This window comes from Ranitomeya variabilis, chromosome 3 (assembly GCF_051348905.1).
Source record: "Ranitomeya variabilis isolate aRanVar5 chromosome 3, aRanVar5.hap1, whole genome shotgun sequence".
NCBI lineage: Eukaryota > Metazoa > Chordata > Amphibia > Anura > Dendrobatidae > Ranitomeya > Ranitomeya variabilis.
The window spans coordinates 113,999,023-114,017,903 of NC_135234.1; the positions used below are offsets into that span (position 1 = coordinate 113,999,023).

The 18,881-nt window shown below is 44.4% G+C and overlaps 1 long non-coding RNA gene across 2 annotated transcripts in view; it reads left to right on the top strand.

Moving 5' to 3' along the window:
* The first annotated feature begins 1,625 nt into the window (after nucleotides 1-1,625).
* Nucleotides 1,626-18,881, top strand: part of LOC143817996 (uncharacterized) — a 72,028-nt gene continuing 54,772 nt past the window's right edge. Inside the window, exon 1 of one of the 2 annotated variants that reach the window (XR_013224248.1) lies at nucleotides 1,626-1,686. This is a non-coding gene — a long non-coding RNA (uncharacterized LOC143817996). The remainder of the gene's footprint in view (nucleotides 1,687-18,881) is intronic. The other variant, XR_013224247.1, reaches the window with a different exon arrangement.

Below are 18,881 nucleotides of genomic sequence, written 5' to 3' on the forward strand. Positions count from 1 at the left end.
GTTAAAAAAAAGAATTAAAATAATAAATCGTGATATTCTCACCTTCCGGCGTCCCCGGCAGCCTTCCCGCTCCTCGCGATGCTTCTGTTCCCAATAATGCATTGTGAAAATGACCTGTGATGACGTGCGGTCTCGCGAGGCAGCATCAATAGTAAAAAGTTGGTCACAATTGTCAAACACTATGTGTGACCAACCTGTCAATCAGTTTTCCAAGCGATGCTACAGATCGCTTGGAAAACGCTAGTGTTTAGCGGGAATACGCATGCCAATTCTGCATGCGATATACCCGTGGCAGGAGTTGCGGAATTGCCATTGAAATTTCCATTTCCATTTCTGTTTTTTTCCACCTAATCTGAAAACAGCATAATGTAGGGACAGAGACCCTGATTCCAGTGATGTGTAACTTACTGTGCTGCCTGGTGTACTTTTAACAAAATCACAGTTTAATCAGCAGTATATTATCATTAAAGGACTAGTAAGCCTGCTGCCCTGGTAGTCCTCCATATTCATGAGCTCGGTATAACCACGCCCCAGTACCGATTGGCAGCTTTCTGCCTATGCATTGTGTACACAGAAAGCTGCTAATCAGTGGTGTGGTTGGGGTTATACAGAGCTCAACACATAGAGGACTGGCAGATTGGCAGTAGACAAAAGTGATTTTATTAAAACTGTAGCAAGCAGCTTAGTAAGTGACACATCACTGGATTCAGGATCTCTACCCCTACATCCTGCTGCTCTCAGGTGAAGTAGTAAAAAGTCCCCCTAAAGGAGAATCATTCCTCCCCAAAAGCTAAAAGAAAGAAACATTTTCTTTTAGAATCATTTAATGCTGTACAACTCATTTCGGCTGGTTGGTGATGTGCACTTTGACTTTTTGCTTTGTTTATCTTCACAGTGTTATAAATGATTGCCTTTATGATCAATGTAAATATAATAATGCATCCAGCTTTCATGATGCTAATGAAAGCTCTGAAAGATAGCCTTGACCCCCCTTGACCACGATGTGAAGCCCCTCCGGACTCTGTGGATTTTTGCCCAAATAAAATAAACATAGTGAAAAACATAAAGTCTCGCTCGACCTCTCCTTGGTAATGAGTGTGTGACATCACAGCGTGCCACGAAGACAATGGGGGTGGAGGCAGGGATCACGTCCTAGTGAAAGTCCCAGGGTGACCAATTACCTGATAGCCTGATAGTTGTGCGCTGCTTTGGGAAATTCGCTGCTATGAAAAATTCTCCCAGCGAGGGATAAGGCATTAGTGTGTTGGCCGGAAAAAACAGTGAAAGCAATGACACCATGACTCATTAGGCCGTCAGTCTGGAAGAAGCTACATTATCTGTGACACATAATTGTTAAGTAAAACACAACTCAGCTGTTGTTCTCGGTGCTGATCCTTATGATTAAGACATTACAAGAACCAAGGCCCATATGCAAGCGCTAATGAATGGAAATTTCAGAAGCATGACCTAATTTCATATTTACTTATCATATAATATGTTCAGGGTTATGTTCACTTTTGGAGGCAAAAGTAAGGAAAATAAATTAAATACCTTAATATTCCAAAAAATATAAATGTTAAAATATTCACACTTCACTAATGATCATATGACCATTTGTGTTTATAGACCAGAAAGCCGTAAATTCAGCTGACGCCTCAGGCCGTGACATGTTCCTTCTGGAATAAGGTAAACTAATGAGAAAAAATACTTTAAACTGGCTACAATTACTGATTTATGCCCAGGATAGTCAAAGTGTTGCATCCAATAATGATCATCTTGGTTTCCAAATTTGTTTCTCCCCATGATCCACATAATCCAGTGAGCCCTCCTTTGATGAGTTACAAAATTCTTTTGTAGAGGCAGTAGTATTATTAAAACCGCTACCTATACAAGGCCTAGGTTCGTGAAAAATCCCAGAGGTCTGGACTCAGAGTACAGAATTAAAGTTGAAATATAGATTACATTTTCTGTTACAAGCTTTTAAGATGTTATTCACACACTAGATACATGTAAACATTGTTTTCCTATTTATTACTAATTACATTCATTTTTTTCTTGTAGGTATAATCATCTTCAATACTATGTAATGAATCATAAAGTGTAAGAGACTGTGGGGACATCATTCTACAGTGTGTAGGGGCAGCATACTGTATGGGAGCTGTGTGGGCATCATACTGTGCATGGGGATGTGTAGGCATTATTGTGTACGGGGAATGTTCTGAAAGAGAATTATATTGTTTTGCGGTGAGCTGTGGGGGCATCATACTGTGTGTAGGGACATCATATTGTATTGAGAGATGTGTGTGCATCAAACTGTGTGGGGGGATTCATACTGTGTTTGGGGGGAATCTACTGTTGAGCATTATAGTGTTTGGGGCAGTAAAGTGGGGGCCATGAAAGGGGTGACACTGTTTGTGGCAGCCAGTGTGGGAGAAAGTGCAGAAAAACAGAACTGAGCTTTGTGTCATTACAAACACTTCTATCAGCTCTCCTGTCATAGTGTTATCTGCCCAGCTGTATTGCCCCTCCCCCATACTAGTTACCATGATGAAAACTTAAGAAGTGTTGGTAATCACACTTATGTCTGCTCTACTGCAGCAGTGTTTGAAATCACACCTAACTCTGCAGTGGCACCAGTGAAGAGCAGACTGTCATTACATGTCTCACGCTGAGAAACCTGCTGTAACTCATTATGGGACTTGTTGCTGCCTGCTTATGACTGGGTAACATCATACAGAGAGAAGTGTATGCCCCCAAGACAGACTTTCGAGAAGATCTGTGTGGGGTATCATGCTGTGTGGGCATTATATTGTGTGGGGAGCTGTGTGGCCATCATAATGTATGTGTGTGGGGGCATTATACTGTGCGTGTGGGGGGAACATAATAATGGGCATTATACTGTTTGGGGTGGCACTGTAGGGGCCATAAAAGTGATGCTATACTGAGTGGGGGCACTACTGGGCTTCAGTAAGAGCATTATTTTTGTTTGGGCACATATAAAGGACTTGTGAGGTTAGGGTTATGGCTAAGCATAAAATAAGCATAAAATAAAAATTGCCTATAGTTGTCTGTCTTTCTTATCTTTCAAAACCCGGGGGGGGGGGGGGGGTATGTAAATACTGCACTTCCTGTGTATGTCACTATAAGAGGCATGAATGGACATTTTTTCCTACACTCCAGAAAAAAGGGAGTTAATCATATTAGTTGTGTATGCAGAAGTTTGTAGATTAGGGGAGAGGCAGAAATGATCAGTGCCCCCTTTGATGGAGCCAGAGCTAAAAGGAGAGGTCAGAAGATTGCTGTGTATTAGTGGCAGAAAGAGTTTCTGCCGAATAAGAGGAGCTGCCCAGTGCAATGTTGAGGGAGTTCTGATGGATTTTCTTGGACTACGATGGAACTTTTTTTTTTATCAAGAGTTCAACTAGAGAAAGTGTCTTTGTTTTTTTTCTCTGTCTTTTCTGTGTATGTTCTTTTCAGGTTTCCATTGACTTGACTACATAGTATTCAGTGGACCTTTCAGACCTGCGTGGGATTTTTTTTTTTTTAAAGTTGTGAACCAGGGAAAGTGTGGGGGAGTGTTTATTTCTTTTAAAGCCTTTTTTGTGTGTTTTGTGTCTCTATTACAACACCAGGGCTTAGGGTATGTGCACACGTTGCGGATTTCTTGCAGAAATTTCCTGAAGAAAACCGGAAATTTTCTGCAAGAAATCCGCATTTTTTTTTTTGCGTTTTTTTTGCGTTTTTTTAGCATTCTGCAAGCGTAATTAGCTTGCAGAATGCTAAAGTTTTCCAAGCGATCTGTAGCATCGCTTGGAAAACTGACTGACAAGTTGGTCACACTTGTCAAACATAGCGTTTGACAAGTGTGACCAACTTGTTACTATAGATGCTGCTTTTGCAGCATCTATAGTAAAAGATAGAACGTTTAAAAATAATAAAAAAAATAAAAAAAATGCTTATACTCACCCGCAGACATCAGATCTCCTCACCGGCGTCCGTTCCTATAGCTGATGTGTGCGCGCAGGGCCTTCCATGACGTCACGGTCACGTGAGCGGTCTCGGCCAATCACAGGACAGTGACGTCATTCGGCAAGGTCCTTCACCGCACGCCAGCTACAGGAACCGAAGCCAGCGTGCAGCACAGAGGCGGGAACACTTCGGGGGCCATCAGAGGGTGAGTATAGGACTATTTTTTATTTTAATTCTTATTTTTTTACCAATTATATGGTGCCCAGTGCGTGGAGGAGAGTCTCCTCTCCTCCACCCTGGGTACCAACCGCACATAATCTGCTTACTTCCCGCATCGTGGGCACAGCCCCGTGCGGGAAGTAAGCAGATCAATGGACCCCTAGGTGTGCGGAATCCCCTGCAATTCCGCATTTTAATGAACATGTTGCTTTTTTTTCCGCGATGCGATTTTTTCGCGGAAAAAAAGGCTACATTTGCACAAAAAATGCGGAATACACTGAAAATAATGGGAGGCATATGTTAGCGTTTTTTTCGCGTTTTTATCACGTTTTTATAGCGAAAAAACGCGAAAAAAACGCGAAAAATACTGAACGTGTGCACATGGCCTTAATGTCAGCTCTGTTTTTGGACAATTCACAGCTGAAATCAACACCAAGCCCCAACAAAAATAGGGGGGACCCCACGTAGTTTTTTCTTTTATTTATTAATTTATTTATTAGTTTAATACAAAGCTGTACAATAAGCTTCATATGAGAGGCACTAAAGGGTGCAATTAAGTCTTTTTATTAAGAAAAAAATAAATCCAAACCTACAGGGCCCTGTGTGAAAAAGTGATTGCCACTCACCCTTAAAAATAAATTAACTGTGGTTGATCACATCTTTGGGAAGCGGAGTTAAAATTCCCTAGCCATGCACATGCCTGATTACTGCCACCTCTGTTCTCAATCAAGAAGTCACTTAAATAGGACCTACCTGACAAAGTGAAGTAGACCAAAAGATCATCAAAAGCTAGAAATTATGCAGTGATCCAAAGAAACTCTGGAACAAATGAGAAACAAAGTAATTGAGATCTATTAGTCTCAAAAAGGTTATAAAGCCATTTCTAAAGCTTTGGGACCCCAGCGAACCACAGTGAGATCCATTATCCACAATTGGTGAAAACACGGAACAGTGATGAACCTTCTCTTTGGGAAAAAGTGATTGTCCCCTAAACTTAATAACTGGTTGGACCACCCTTAGCAGCAACAACTGCAATCAAGCTGTCATGACTCTGGACAGGATGGTGCTGCCTCCATCCTGGTCAGGTCAGGGTTAATTTTAGTCCGCCTCTCTTTGGTTCTGGGGCGGCTATTTAAATGTTGGCAGTTCCTGGATCGTGTGTCGGTGATACTTCCATATACTTGGCTTGTGGTTGCTGACCCAGGTTCTCGTCCTTAAACTTTGTCCTCTGTGCTAGTGTGCCTTGCTGTGTATGACTCAGTTATGTTCTTTGACTTCAGTCTTTGCATTCTGCTTTGTACTGCTCTGTCTCTCCTGGTTATCAGACCCCTTGGCTGGTCCTTTTTACTCTTTGTCTTATGCCTAAAGTACATCACTCCCTCCTGGCTTTGACCATCGGCTCTATTTGGCTACATTTTCTGTCTGTGTCCTGCAGACTGTATTTTCAGTGTCATTCCCTACCCCTACACTCATATGTTGTGGCTCCGCCCCTGGTCACTTGACTGCTCTGTGCCAGGTCCTATGCTCACTGCATTAGAGTAATGTCCTTGAGTTTGGCATGACTTGTTTCTGCAGTTATTACATTTATTTGTGGCCCCCCTGATAGTGCCCCCTAGGCAGCGCCAGTGAAACATTAGGTGTCACAACACAAGCGTTTTCAATAACTGGCAATAAGTCTTTTACAATGCTCTGGATGATTTTTGACCCATTCATCTCTGCAAAATTGTTGTAATTCAGCCACATTGGAGGGTTTCCGAGCATGAACTGCCATTTTAAGGTCATGCTAGAGCATCTCAATTGGATTAAGGTCAGGACTTTGACTAGGCCACTTCAAAGTCTTAATCTTGTTTTTCTTAAGCCATTCAGAGGTTCACTTGCTGGTGTGTTTTGGGTCATTTTCCTGCTGCATAAACCAAGCGCGCTTCAGCTTGAGGTCATGCACAGATAGATTTTTTGGTAGACAGCAGAATTCATGGTTGAATTTACCACAAGAAGTTTTCCAGGTCCTGAAGCAGCAAAACAGCCCCAGACCATCACACTACCACCACATTTTACTGTTGGTACGATGTTCTTTTTCTGAAATGCTGTGTTACTCCTGCGCCACATCTGATGGAACATACACATTCCAAAATATTCAACTTTTGTCTAGTCAGTTCACAGAGTATTCTCACAAAAGTCTTGGGGATCATAAAGATGTTTTCTGGAAAAAATGACATGAGCCTTTATATTCTTATTGCTCAGCAGTGGTTTTTGTCTTGGAACTCTGCCATGCAGGCCATTTTTACTCAGTCTCTTTCTTGTGGTCGAGTCATGAACACTGACGTTAACTGAGGCCTGCAGTTCTTTAGATGTTTTTGTGGAGTCTTTTGTGACCTCTTGGATGAGTCGTTGCTACACTCTTGGGGTAATTTTGGTTGGCCGGTAACTCCTGGGAAGATTCACCACTGTTCCATGGTTTTGCCATGGTTTTGTTTCTGTGGAAACTTCCTGAAGAAGAAGCCATGAGCTTCGAAATGCATTGAATAAACCACCCGAACATCTTAGAAGTATATCTGGATCCATCATTTGTCGCAGCAGCGCGGATTTTATCCACATTCATTTATTATAAAGATATCTCCAGTATTGTCCCATGAAAAGATGAAAGAAAATATTTACAAAAATGTAAGGGGTCCACATTCATCTATTATAACGGTTCTAAGAGGTCGCAGTGCCGACCTGTGGATCTGCAGCAGCTGAAAACTACACGCTTTTACTATGTACCACCAGGTGAGCAGTTCTCTCATAATTGATTGGAAACAATCCTGGGGATAAGACCCTATTTGCCCTTTTTTTGTTTCCTACCTTTCTATACTAGCAATACTGAAGATATGACACTTTAAAACAATGTAAAGTACCGAGTCTACAACTTGTATAACAGTATAAATTTGGTGTGCCCTCTAAATAACTCAACACACAGTCATTAATGGCTAAGCCACTGGCAACAAAAGTGAGTCCAGGTTCAGCATCCGCTTCACCTCTTTCGAGATAATCTCTTGGCGGACTTCGAGAATCCGATACAGCTTCAAGTTCACCTGAACAAGAGACTCTATGAGAACCTCATGCTCTATGACCTAAGTACAACCCAGTAATTCTGAGAACAGGTCTGTGTTCCGATGTAGCAACTCTCGACACTGTTGCTCTTGGGCATGTGACAGTGACTCTGTCACCTTCACCTCTTTCCTGTCGGCTTCTGATTTAGCCACCAAACACGGAGCTTCCATGGGCTCACTATTTCACCACGGCTTAATCAGGTTGACGTGGTATACATGGTAGAGCTTCCTTTTCCCTGGTTGGTGGACTTTATAGTTGATGTCGCCAACCTTTTCAACTACTTTATAGGGATCTTACCACTTGATCAAAAATTTGCTCTCTACCATAGGTACCAGCATCAGTACCCAATCCCCAGGATTTAAGTGTCTCACCCTCGATGATCTATTGTACACCCTCGACTGTGTCTCTTGTGCTTTGAGGAGGTTTTCTTTCATAATGGGCATCATATCTGCAATTCTCTCTTGCATCTGGACCACATGTCCAATTAAACTTGTTTAGGGTGTGGACTCTGCCTCCCAGAGCTTCTTTGCTACATCCAGGTGTCCACAGGGGTGTTGGCCATACAATAGTTCAAAAGCGGAGAAATCAAAAGAGGACTGTGAGACTTCTCTGATGGAGAACAAAAAGGTACGACAGTAGACAGTCCCAGTCTTGGCCATCCTTCTTTATGACCTTCTTCAACATGGCCTTTAAGGTTTTATTATACCTCTACACCAAATCATCCACCAGCAGATGGTAGAGCGAGTTCCTGGGTTACGTGATTTGGGGAATTTTGCATGACTCTCTCATTGCCTTTGACATGAATGGAGCTCCTTTGTCCATTTGGATCTCCTTGGGCAACCCCGTTCTGGAAAAGAGATGAACCACCTCCAGAGCTATACACTTGGCGGAGGAGTTTCTTAGTGGTACAGCCTTAGGATACTGTGCAGCATAGTCCAGGACCACCAGGATATACTGATGCCCTCTGGTGGACTTGACCAGGGGTCCCACTAAATCCATGACTATGCAATAAAATGGTACCTCAATGATGGGCAATGGCACTAAGGGGCTACTGAAGTGAGCCACTGGGGAGGTTAACTGGCAGGTGAGCCAGGACATACATAATTTTGGATTTTTCGTTGACAACTAGTCCAGTAGAACCTCTAGAGGATCCGTTCATGGGTTTTACTAGACCCAGATGATCACCTAAGGCCTCTGTCACACTTCCGTTTTTTATAATCCGTCACAACAATCCGTCAAAATGTTGAAAAGACGGATCCTGTGCAGATTGTAAAAAACTGATGCACTGGATCCGTTTTTTGACGGATCCGTAGCGTTTTCCAAGCGATGTTTAGCATCACTTGGGAAATTGATTGACAGGTTGGTCACACTTGCCAAACATAGTGTTTGACAAGTGTGACAAACTTTTTACTATTGATGCTGCCTATGCAGCATCAATAGTAAAAAGATGTAATGTTAAAAAAATAAAAAAAATAAAAAATCTTGATATTCTAACCTTCCGGCGTCCCCCGCAGCGTTCCCGATGCTCTCGATGCTCCCGTTCCCAGTAATGCCATGCGTGAATGACCCGATGACGTAGCGCTACGTTATCACAGGTCATTGTCTCGTTACTGGGAATGCTGCGGGGGACGCCTGAAGGTGAGAATATCAAGATTTTTTTTATTATTATTTTTAATATTATATCTTTTTACCATTGATGCTGCCTATGCAGCATCAATAGTAAAAAGTTAGTCACACTTGTCAAAAGAGAGAGAGAGAAAGAGCGAGAGAGAATTTCCCTGACTGGAAATTCTTCCACGCATGCTCAGTTTCAAAAGACGGAACCCATCGCTGGATTCCTGCTTTTAACACACAGCGACGGATCCTGCGTCCATAGACTTCCATTATAGCCAATGACGGATGGTGCAGGATCCGTCGCTGCGCGATTTTCCGACGTGCACAAAAAACATTTCTATGTGCATTGTTTCCGCCCGACGGACAGCGATTTTATAACGGATCCAGTGCACGATGGATGAAATGGATGGCCATTCGTCACAATCCATCGCTAATAAAAGTCTATGAGCAAAAACAGATCCAGCAGAAACATTTGCTGGATCCGTTTTTATCATAAAACGACAGATTTTGACAGAAACAAAAATACGGAAGTGTGAAAGAGGCCTAACACATGCATATGGGCCAAATCTAACACCTTGTGTCTGTATGGCCCTGGCACCAGTAACTGCTCGATTACCTCACCTCTCTGCTTGGTGACCCGATATAACTCTCCATTTACGGCAAAATATGGACATCGGGTGTCAGCCCCCGGCTCTTGAGCAACATCATTAAGTACAGTTACATTATTAAGTGCCTCTTTTATAATTAAATCACTGAGAAGGGCGGTTCCAAAGGTTCCCCTGGACACCTCCAGCTCCTTTATGTTGGCATCTGGGATGTTACTTCTTTCTTTTTGCCAACAAACACTCAAAAAGGAAAACCATAAGCTGCTGCCTACATCAAGGTTTCTTTAGGAGCAACTTGGTTGTCATCCGAGCAACCAGGTGACCCTGCTTTCTCCCACAAGTTCCAGAACAAAGCAAAGTACCACCCTCTTTTAACAGGGTGTAATAGGTCTTTCACTACGCCAAACTCATGGGACTCGGTGCCACAGTTTGTGTCTATGAACACTCGGGCGAGAGGGTTGTTTTTTGCATCCCCATGGATACAGCGGAAATCCAACTTCCCACTAATCAGCCAATGAGGAACTGTGGTCCTCACTAAGGTTACCAAACTGCTGTCTGTTCTGTGTGTTCTGTGAGGAAGTAAGGCTGCGAGAGAGCTATAGTCTCGCAACACCCTCTGATGAAGGAGACAGCTGCGTCTTTGAAAGGGATGGTACGGCCCTTCCAGGATCCTGTACACAAGCAATACAGTGACGTCACACACCAACTGCTCTCACACACGGCTATATCAGATGAGTCACTGGTCGGGACTCCCTGAAGTCAGGTTTGCAGCTAAACTCCTGGATTTTTGCCAACTGCTGAAGGCTTTTTAATACAGATCAGAACCTGGACTTGGAGGTATTTAACCCCTTCCTGACATGTACAGTACATATACTGCTCTGCGGGAGGTGCATTCCCGCAAAGAGCAGTATATCAATGGCAGCACAATCGCGTGGCCTCACGCTGAGCGCCACAGCGATCGCATGCGGGTGTCAGCTGTATGTGACAGCTGACACCCCGTAGCAATGCCCACGATCAGTGCTAGCACTGATCGTAGGCATTTAACCCCTCTGATGCTGCTGTCAGTAGTGACAGCGGCATAGAGAAGCATCGTGCAGGGAGGGGACTCCCTACGCGCCTCCATCAGGCCAACGCGATGTGGTTGTGTTGGCCTGATGGTCTCCATGAAGACCCCCGGCACCAAGATGACCGTGGGGTCCTGGAGGGTCCAGGAGGGAAGGTGGCTTGCGAGCGCCTGCTGAGAACAGGTGCTGGCATGCCTCCTTCCCTGCCTGTCAAATTGCTGATCTGATACTCGGCTGTGTAGTGTCAGATCAGCGATCTGACATTATATAGTAATGTTCCATACTGGGACAATGTAAAAAAGATTAAAAAAAAAAATTACAAAGTGTAAAAATATTTTTTTTGAAATCCCTAAAGAAAAAAAACAAAAATATTTTTCCAATAAATCCATTTATTTATGTAGATAAAAAAAAGTACACATATTTGGTATTGCCGAGTCTGTAACAATCCGCTCTATAAAACTGTCCCACTATAGTAGTTAACCCCTTCAGTGTACACGTAAAAAATAAATAAAAAACGAGGCAAAAAACAATGCTTTATAATCATGCCTGCAAACAAAAAGTGCAATAAAACGTCAAAAAGACGGATGTAAATAAAAATGGTACCACTGAAAATGTCATCTTGTCCCGCAAAAATAAGCTGCCAAACAGCTCCATCAGCAGAAAAATAAAAAGTTCTAGCTCTCAGAATAAAGCGATGCAAAAATAATTATTTTTTTCTATAAAATCCCTTCTGAGCCCCAGTGTGCCTAAACAACATTTAGCGCCCACATGTTTGGCATTTCTGTAGTGATGAGAGCCCTCCTAATTTACAGGTGCGTGTCTCCAGAAGCATGAGCTGGGCATAATGTACTGGTCACTGCAACATACTGGTCACTACAATGGCAATTTGCAATTTTCACTCAGCAACTGCTGCCTGTTTCTGGAAAGCACCCATGGAGTCAAAATCATTACTACATCTGTAGATAAATTCTCAAAGGGTTATAATTTCCAAAATGGGGTCACTTGAGGGGGGGTTTCCACTGTTTAGGCACATCGGTGGCTCTCCAAACGCGACGTGGCATCCACTAATTATTCCAGTAAATTTTACATTAAAAAAAATCATATGGTGATCCTTCCCTTCTGGCATCTACATGTAGCAGAGCTAGACTCATCAAGGGGTAAATGGATTATCTTCACGTCAGACAGGTGAGGGATATGGTGGTTTTTATTTATTTATTTTTTTTACAGAGGACATGGGTTTCAATGGATTTTAGGCATAAAGGTGAGTATAACTTTGCTTTTTATTTTTAAATAAATGTGTAAAACAGGATGCTGAGTTTTATTTCAAATAATTTTATTCTTGCTGTGTGTTTATTTCAAAACTTACTATGGGGTTAGTAATGGGGGCATTTTATAGAGGCCTCTGCATTACTAATCACTGGGCTTGTTCTCAGCTGCCAAAGTTGGCATGAACCCCAACCCTATTAACCCACTTGGCATTGCGGCTCAGCAAGTGGAAAGAGCAAGGCTAAGTGCAAGATTTGGCACATCTTAAGGATGTGTCATTTCTGGGACGGCTGAGGACTGATGTTGGTAGCCTGGGAGGGGGGGCAATATCTATGGCCCCTTCCCAGGTTATTAATTCCAACTGTAACACCCCAGGGGACCGGTGGTTACAGTGATGTTGCCTTCCCTTCGGGGAGGATGATATCACGCTTGGAGGCAAGGAAGATTCTCTTTACCAGGTAAGCACACAGATGCACCACATTCTGAATCCAGGCCAGAAGGGGGAGCTCTGAACCCAGATTCTGGGGAGCGTCCCCAGCTATATGTGTTCTGGCCTGGAGGAGGAGTTAGGCAGTTGCTGAGAGACACTGAACAGAGAAGGAAGTCTGAGAGAGCAGACAGCGGGGCTGGCAGCCAGGATTGAGCTGCAGCCTCTGGAAAGGAGAGAGAACCTGAAGGGTGGAATTGCAGTGGAGCATTGAGGGAAGGAGCACAAGAGTGGAAAAGGGCTCAGAGGGGAACTGTGACCGGGCACCCTCAGAGCCAAAGTGCGGAGGCCGGGTGCCATGAGCCCGAGGCTTTTGTGGGACTCTAAGACACAGAGCAGAAACGGAGGGCATTGAGCTGTATGCAATTTGGTTACACTATGCCTGAGGTGAAGCAGCACCTAGAGAGCCCAGGTCGTGATAGAGACCCTGTAAAAAGGCTCAAGCTGCCCGCCATGCAGGTACCATCCCAGGACAGGGGAAAAGAGGACTTTGCCAGTAAGCTTCAGGCAGCAGGGACCTCATATGACAGCACTAGTGGGAAAGGCTTAAGGACCTTGCCTGGGGGAGAGATCCCCTATTGCCTCCAAGCCAGCTTTACCCCATCACCACCTGTGCCTGGTACCCTGGACAGTGGACTGCTAACGACAGTAAACCAGGTAAAGACTTTACAACTTATGTCCTCCACTTATTCGTCGGCATACACCATCTGTGCCACACACCTTGGGAGCCCTGGGGACCCAGCTTCACCTGTGGGAAGCGTCACCATCTAGCCACCATATCATCACTCCAGAGGACCACTTTAAGCGGCGTCAGTCCCTACTGACCGAGAACCACTGGTGGCATCACAACAGACTTTATCACAATTCCCTTTAAAGACCTTTCCCCTTTAAGTGAGAGCCCAGGGCTAAGGATCGGGTCACAGCCACCTTGATACCCCCTTTAAGACCGGACTCAGTACCGAGTACCCCACGGCCCAGGCAGACGACTCACAACCCACAGCTGTCTGTTTAGCCTTTGCTAGTTTGAATTTATAGGCGGATCTGTTGTGAATTCTGCTTTTGGGCTCCCTCCGGTGGTAGTAGGTGGTAATGCAGTTGTCCCTGGGTTGCAGTCCTGGTGTCAGTTGCGGTGTTAGTTCAGGATTTGCGGTCAGTACAGGTTCCACCGACTCCAGAAAAAGTTTCATGCGGCTCCAAGGTCACCGGATCATAACAGTATAACTGGCCAATAATGAGTTAAATGCATCTCAGAAGAAGGGAAGAAAGGTGTTGAGACATTTTTTTTTCTGCAGTCTGCTTTGTCTTTTCTTTCCTCTTTATCTATGGGTGGCTGAGGAGTCTTGTGCCAGCATGGATGTTCAGGAATTAGCTTCTCGTGTGGACCAGCTTGCTGCTAGGGTACAGGGTATTTCTGATTATATTGTTCAGACTCCTGCTTTAGAGCCGAAGATTCCTACTCCTGATTTGTTTTTTGGCGATAGGTCCAAATGTTTGAGTTTTAAAAACAATTGTCAACTGTTTTTTGCTCTGAGACCGCGATCCTCTGGTGATTGCATTCAGCAGGTTAAAATTGTCATCTCCCTGTTGCGTGGCGATCCACAGGATTGGGCATTTTCCCTGGAATCTGGGAATCCGGTCTTGCTTAATGTAGACTCCTTTTTTCAGGCTTTAGGATTATTATATGATGAACCGAATTCTGTGGATCAAGCGGAGAAAACCTTGTTGGCCCTGTCTCATGGTCAAGAGGCGGCAGAATTGTATTGTCAGAAATTTAGAAAATGGTCTGTGTTGACTAAATGGAATGATGATGCTTTGGCGGCAATTTTCAGAAAGGGTCTTTCTGAATCCATTAAAGATGTTATGGTGGGGTTTCCCACGCCTTCCGGTCTGAGTGATTCTATGTCTCTGGCCATTCAGATTGATCGGCGCTTGCGGGAGCATCGAACTGTGCGCGCTGTGGCGTCGTCCTTAGAGCAAAATCCTGAGCCAATGCAGTGTGATAGGATTTTGTCTAGAACGGAACGACAAGGATTCAGACGTCAGAATAGGTTGTGTTATTATTGTGGCGACGCTTCTCATGTCATTTCAGTCTGCCCTAAGCGGACAAAAAGGATCGCTAGTTCATTTACTATCAGTACAGTACAACCTAAATTTCTGTTATCGGTGTCCTTGATCTGCTCATTGTCATCATTTTTTGTCATGGCGTTTGTGGATTCAGGCGCCGCCTTGAACTTAATGGATTTTGAGTTTGCCAGGCGTTGTGGTTTTCCCTTGCAGCCTTTGCAGAACCCTATTCCTTTAAGGGGGACTGATGCTACACCTTTGGCTAAAAATAAGCCCCAGTTTTGGACACAGGTGACCATACACATGGCGCCAGCCCATCAGGAAGATTGTCGATTTCTGGTGTTGCATAATTTGCATGATGTTATCGTGCTGGGTTTTCCGTGGTTGCAGGTACATAATCCTGTGTTGGATTTGAAATCTATGTCTGTGACTAGTTGGGGTTGTCAGGGGGTTCATAATGATGTTCCTTTGATGTCAATCTCCTCTTCTTCCTCTTCTGAAATTCCAGAGTTTTTGTCTGATTTTCAGGATGAATTCGATGAGCCCAAGTCCAGTTCCCTTCCACCGCACAGGGACTGTGATTGTGTGATTGACTTGATTCCGGGCAGTAAGTTTCCTAAGGGCCGACTTTTTAACCTGTCTGTGCCTGAACATACCGCCATGCGGAGTTATGTTAAGGAGTCTTTGGAGAAAGGGCATATTCGGCCATCTTCTTCACCGTTGGGAGCAGGTTTTTTTTTTGTTGCTAAGAAGGATGGCTCCTTGAGACCTTGTATTGATTATCGCCTCTTGAATAAGATCACGGTCAAGTTTCAATACCCTTTACCTTTGCTTTCCGATTTGTTTGCTAGGATTAAGGGGGCTAGTTGGTTTACGAAGATTGACCTTCGGGGGGCATATAATGTTGTTCGTATTAAGCAGGGTGATGAATGGAAAACTGCGTTTAATAGGCCCGAAGGCCATTTTGAATACCTTGTGATGCCATTCGGGCTCACTAATGCTCCATCTGTTTTTCAATCCTTCATGCATGATATCTTCTGGATTTATATTGATAAATTCTTGATTGTATATTTGGACGATATTTTGATTTTTTCCGATGATTGGGAGTCTCATGTGGAACAGGTCAGGATGGTATTTCAGATCCTTCGTGACAATGCTTTGTTTGTGAAGGGGTCTAAGTGTCTCTTTAAGGTTTCTTTTTTGGGCTTTATTTTTTCTCCCTCATCTATGGAGATGGATCCGGTTAAGGTTCAGGCCATTCATGATTGGATTCAACCCACATCCGTGAAGAGCCTTCAGAAATGTTTGGGTTTTGCAAATTTTTATCGCCGTTTCATTGCTAACTTCTCCAGCGTGGTTAAACCCTTGATGGATTTGACGAAGAAAGGCGCTGATGTGGCGAATTGGTCCTCTGCGGCTGTCTCTGCCTTTCAGGAGCTTAAACGCCGATTTACTTCTGCTCCGGTGTTGCGCCAACCGGATGTTTCTCTTCCGTTTCAGGTTGAGATTGACGCTTCTGAGATTGGGGCAGGGGCCATTTTGTCTCAGAGGGATTCTGTTGGTTCTTTGATGAAACCGTGTGCCTTCTTCTCCTGCAAGTTTTCGCCTGCTGAACGCAATTATGATGTCGGCAATCGGGAGTTGTTGGCTATGAAGTGGGCGTTTAAGGAGTGGCGACATTGGCTTGAGGGAGCTAAGCACCGTATTGTGGTCCTGACCGATCATAAGAATTTGATTTACCTCGAGTCTGCCAAGCGGCTGAGTCCTAGACAGGCTCGATGGTCCTTGTTTTTTTCCCGTTTTGATTTCATGGTTTCGTATCTTCCAGGTTCTAAGAATATTAAGGCTGATGCCCTTTCTAGGAGTTTTTTGCCTGATTTTCCTGAGGTCCTTGAACCGGTCGGCATTCTGAAAGAAGGGGTGGTCCTTTCTGCCATTTCCCCTGATTTACGGCGGGTTCTTCAGGAATTTCAGGCTGATAGACCTGACTGCTGTCCTGTGGGGAAATTGTTTGTTCCTGACAGATGGACTAGTAGAGTGATTTCTGAGGTTCACTGTTCTGTGTTGGCTGGTCACCTGGTATTTTTGGTACCAGAGATTTGGTTGGTAGGTCCTTTTGGTGGCCTTCGTTGTCACGTGATGTGCGTTCTTTTGTGCAGTCCTGTGGGACTTGTGCGCGGGCCAAGCCTTGTTGTTCCCGTGCTAGTGGGTTACTTTTGCCATTGCCGGTCCCTGAGAGGCCCTGGACGCATATTTCTATGGATTTTATTTCTGATCTTCCGGTTTCCCAGAGGATGTCGGTTATCTGGGTTGTTTGTGACCGGTTTTCTAAAATGGTTCATTTGGTGCCTTTGCCTAAATTGCCTTCCTGTTATGATCTGGTGGCCTAAGAGCAGCATGAGACGTACTCTGAGAAGGTGGTACCTGTACTGACCGCAGACCCTGAACTTAACACCGCAACTAGAAGTAGCCGTGGAATGTACCTAGCGCTCCCTGGACATCTCGACACAGCCGGAGGACTAATTACCCCTAGAGATAGAAAAGGGAAAACTATCTTGCCTCAGAGAAAATTCCCAAAGGATAGGCAGCCACCCACAAATATTGACTGTGAGAGGAGAGGGAAAAAACATACACAGACTGAAATGAGAATTTAGCAAAGGAGGCCACTTCTAGCTAAATAGAAAAGATAGGACAGAGTACTATGCGGTCAGTATTAAAACACTAGAAAATATCCACCACAGAAAATACAAAATCTCCACAGCTAACTAAAGATATGGAGGGTATATCTGCATCTCCAGAGATACCAGCTTGGCTAAACAAATCCTTATACAGACCAAGCTGGACAAGACAAAACATAGAAAAGAACTGAACAATAAGGCCACAGCATGTGGACAGCAAAATCAAGGCCAGAACTTATCTTTGTTGAAATGAACTGCAAAGCAGAAGAGACCAGGCAGGGATGTGAATCCTCCAGGAACCATGGACAACTGGCACTGACTAAAGGGTGAAGCAAGACTAAATAGCCCAGTCAAAATTACAAAAAGTGAACACACCTGACAAATGCTGCGATTCAGAGACAGCAGCGCTACCACCTACAACCACCGGAGGGAGCCCAAGAGCAGAATTCACAACAGTACCCCCCCCTTGAGGAGGGGTCACCGAACCCTCACCAGAACCCCCAGGCCGATCCGGACGAGCCAAATGAAAGGCACGAACCAAATCATCAGCATGAACATCGGTGGCAACAACCCAAGAATTATCCTCCTGGCCATAACCCTTCCATTTGACAAGATAGTGAAGCTTCCGCCTCGAAAAACGAGAATCCAAAATCTTCTCAACCACATACTCCAACTCCCCATCAATCAACACCGGGGCAGGAGGATCAACAGAGGAAACAACGGGCACCACATATTTCCGCAACAAAGATCTATGAAAAACATTATGGATGGAAAAAGAGGCTGGAAGGGCCAAACGAAAAGACACTGGATTGATAATCTCAGAAATCCTATAAGGGCCAATAAACCGAGGCTTAAACTTAGGGGAAGAAACCTTCATAGGGACATGACGGGAAGACAACCAGACCAAATCCCCAACCCGAAGCCGGGAACCAACACACCGACGACGGTTAGCAAAACGCTGAGCCCCCTCCTGAGACAACACCAAATTGTCAACAACACGAGCCCAAATTTGCTGCAACCTGTCAACCACAGAGTCCACCCCAGGACAATCAGAAGGCTCAACCTGCCCCGAAGAAAAACGAGGATGAAAACCAGAGTTACAAAAGAAGGGTGAAACCAAGGTAGCAGAACTAGCCCGATTATTAAGGGCAAACTCGGCCAATGGCAAGAAAGCCACCCAATCATCCTGATCAGCAGACACAAAGCATCTCAAATAAGTCTCCAAAGTCTGATTAGTTTGCTCGGTTTGGCCATTTGTCTGAGGATGAAATGCGGAAGAAAAAGACAAATCAATGCCCAGCCTAGCACAAAAGGCCCGCCAAAACCTAGAAACAAACTGGGAACCTCTATCGGACACAATATTCTCCGGAATGCCATGCAAACGAACCACATGCTGAAAAAACAACGGAACCAAATCAGAAGAGGAAGGCAACTTAGGCAAAGGTACCAAATGAACCATCTTAGAAAACCGGTCACAAAAAACCCAGATAACTGACATCCTCTGGGAAACCGGAAGATCCGAAATAAAATCCATAGAAATATGCGTCCAAGGCCTCTCAGGGACCGGCAAAGGCAAAAGCAACCCACTAGTGCGGGAACAGCAAGGCTTGGCCCGCGCACAAGTCCCACTGGACTGCACAAAAGAACGCACATCCCGTGACAAAGAAGGCCACCAAAAGGACCTACCAACCAAATCTCTGGTACCAAAAATCCCAGGATGACCAGCCAACACAGAACAGTGAACCTCAGAAATCACTTTACTAGTCCATCTGTCAGGAACAAACAATTTCCCCACTGGACAGCGGTCAGGTTTATCAGCCTGAAA